This window comes from Phocoena sinus, chromosome 1 (assembly GCF_008692025.1).
Source record: "Phocoena sinus isolate mPhoSin1 chromosome 1, mPhoSin1.pri, whole genome shotgun sequence".
In the NCBI taxonomy this organism is placed as follows: domain Eukaryota; kingdom Metazoa; phylum Chordata; class Mammalia; order Artiodactyla; family Phocoenidae; genus Phocoena; species Phocoena sinus.
The window spans coordinates 167,609,791-167,613,291 of record NC_045763.1 but is presented as its reverse complement, the minus strand read 5'-3'; the positions used below and the strand labels follow the sequence as shown (position 1 = coordinate 167,613,291).

General features: G+C 41.1%; 1 pseudogene; it reads left to right on the top strand.

The window, feature by feature from the left end:
* On the top strand, nucleotides 1-1,022 carry LOC116742410 (annotated as a pseudogene).
* The last annotated feature ends 2,479 nt before the right edge of the window (nucleotides 1,023-3,501 follow it).

The window sequence follows — 3,501 nt, the reverse complement described above, 5'->3', positions numbered from 1 at the left end:
ATGAACACAAAATTAAGAGCTACAATAGATCATGCTGAAAAGTCGGGAAATGTGCCTCCCCAATTTCAAAAGCTTCTGAATTAAAGAAACCACTGATATATATTGAACTGAACATCACCAACAGACTCTAAGGAGAAATGATGTATAGATTTCTTTAGGAGTACTTGAATAATGTTAGGAAATTTTACCTAGTCAATGTGGAATATGCTGGTTTTGTAAATGCTGTAGAAGAAAGTAAAAAGATTAATTCCTGGGTGGAAAGCCAAACGAATGAAATAAAATCAAGGATCCATTTCCCAAGGGCTCTCTCAGCAGCTCTGCCATCCTGGCTCTGGTGGACACAGTCTATTACAAAGGGCAGTGGGACCAGGACCTTGATAAAGAAAATACTGAAGAAGGAGACTCTTGGCTGAACAAGGATGTGAGCAAATCCATGCAGATGATGAAACAGAGCAAGACCCTTCACTTCACCTTCCTGAAGGATGTGCAAGCCAAGATCCCGGAAATACCATACAAAGCAAGCATGATTTTGCTGATCCAAGCATGACTCTGCTGCTGTCAAATGAAGTAAACGGTCTGCAGGAGCTTGAGGGTAAACTCACCACTGAGAAATTAAGAGCCTGAGCAAGCTCACAGAACACGAGCAAGAGTGATGTGGATCTCTACTTACCTCAGTTCAAAATGGAAGAGAGCTAGGACCTCAAGGCCATGCTGGGAGCCATGGAGATGGTGGACACCTTCAGTCAGTAGGACACCGGCTTCTCAGGCACCATGGTGTCTAAACTCCTGCACAAGTTCTACGTGGAGGTGACTGAGCAGAGCATGGAGGCTGCAGCTGCCACTGGTGTGGAAACTGTTCTAGCATCATTACCAATTTATGAACACTTCTATTGTGATTATCCTTTCTCTTTAAAAAGCACAGTAAAACCAACGGCATCATCTTCTTTGGCAGAGCTTCTTTCCCTCAGATGCTGTTAGCCTGTCACTACTTTTGGGAAAAGATCACAGAGTTGTTCCAGTAAATTGATTGCTAGAAATAATAGGTTCTCTTTGATTCATTTTCCTTTCCAATATCATAGTCATCACTAAGAATTTAATAGTTGAAATAGAATGTCAGGCAATCTCTCTCCACACAAGAGAAACCCTCTTTTCGTCCCATTAAAATTCCCTTTGGGGCTTCCCTGGTGGCGCAGTGGTTGAGAGTCCGCCTGCCGGTGCAGGGGACACGGGTTCGTGCCCCGGTCCGGGAAGATCCCACATGCCACGGAGCGGCTGGGCCCGTGAGCCATGGCTGCTGAGCCTGCGCGTCTGGAGCCTGTGCTCCGCAGCGGGAGAGGCCACAACAGTGAGAGGCCCGTGTACCGCAAAAAAAAAAAAAATTCCCTTTGGACAAAATATTCAACTTTAAGGTAAGGTAAGGGGATATTTCAATACTGTTATCGTCTAAATTTGAAATATTTTTCTGTATGTGACCTGTTTTAAATGAACCAAACCAAATTACACCTGCTCTCCAAACTTGTTAACTTGGACACCTACATTTCTTTTCATTTAGGTTATATCTGGGGCCCTTAAATGCCTATTTTTTGTTTTATAAAGTGAATTATCAGTGAAACAATGACTGACTCAAATCAAAACAAAAAAGAGAAAATACTAGCACAACTTATACCTTTTATTATCATTGCATTGTTAACATCTTATATTTATCACTGTTTCAGACATCATTTTACACTGTAATTGCCTATGTTGTCTTTTGTATTATAAGCTTCCTGCAGACTGTACCCTCGTTTCACACCTTTTATCTGTTTGCACATTCCCTTTGCCTGAAATAATTTTCACCCAGGTTTTCATGATCAACTTCTTATTCAAATCTGAGATCTGAATATACCTTCACCTTCTTTTGATGTCTTTAGCTTTTTTTTTTTTTTTGCTAATCTTGGATTTTCTTATCTATCATCTTTTAAACATCGTCTTTACAGATTGTCTTTTAAACATATATACAAACACAAAAAGCCTTGTAAAGTTGGTCCCATAACCTGTTCAGCCTCATATTCTCTATTGATGTTATATCTCAGTCAGTAAATTAGACAAAATGTTCTACTTGAAATTAGGGTAGTCTTAAATCATCTTTTGTTAGATACTTCTGTTTATTTGCTGAGAACTCCTTGGATCTCTTTTCAAGTTTCTTTTCATACTGATTGGTCATGCTGACCATTATATGGTCTTCTACCACATAATGCACTAGGGGTACAGAGGATCCTGGTATCATTTATTCAACAAATGAATAACCAAATAATCTGGTTTTGAACACCTTCAGTGATGAGGAACTTAATACTGCCCAAGACAGCTCCCTCTGTTTCTAAACACCTATTACTATTAGATGCACCTAAATCTGCTTTTTTGTACCTCTGTCCACTCTCCTCTGAGGCTTACAGGCTTAGAATCCTCCACATGACAATCTCTCATATATTGAAGGCTGTCATGATGTCTCCCATTCCTTTGCTCTCCAGGATAGAGGTCTCCTTCAAGTGATAGTTTTAAACTATCCCGGCTGTCCTCCTCCAAACATAACTCCTGCTACTCAGTATGCCTCTTAAAGTGGGATACTCAGGGCTTCCCTGGTGCCGCAGTGGTTAAGAATCCGCCTGCCAATGCTGGGGACACAGGTTTGAGCTCTGGTCTGGGAAGATCCCACATGCCGCCGAGCAACTAAGCCCGTGCACCACAGCTACTGAGCCTGCGCTCTAGAGCCCGTGCTCCACAACCACAACAAGAGAAGCCACAGCAATGAGAAGCCCGTGCACCGCAATGAAGAGTAGCCCCTGCTCGCCGCAACTAGAGAAAGCCCATGTGCAGCAACGAAGACACAATGCAGCCAAAAATAAATAAATTTATTAAAACAATAAATAAAATAAAATGGGATACTCAGAACTGAACAAAACATTCTGGGTGTGGTGTGATCAGGGCAGAAGGCAGAAGCATTGCCTCTCTTAGTTTGCCCATCACAGTGCTATTAACATACACCATACCAGCTTTTTACAGCCACATTAAATTGTTGACTCATAGTAAGATTATAAACAATGAAAATCCCCAGAGTTCTCCATCCTCCAGTTATCTAATATAAGACCTTGCATGTATCAGTTTACCCTTATCTTGACACACAGAGAATTTGATGGAGCCAATATTCTCTTTTAAAATATTGCTAAATTTTAACTTTTGAGATCATTTTAGTCCCATCTCTGTCATTCAGTACATCTACTACTGTCAAACAGAACAGAAGGTTCTAAAAAGACTGCAATACAAAGCAGAACATTCCAGGGGCCCAATGATGGTTGAGTCCAGAGATGCTTTAAGAGTTCAGAAGAGAGTGGGACTGTTTACTGGTGAGATTAGTGCTAGGAAGTAATGATACCTATTCCAGTTGTTTAGAGTTTTCCAGTTTTATTATTCTTCCCAGTCCCAGATTATAGTCACCGTGCTGAGCATTACATCCCCAGATCACTG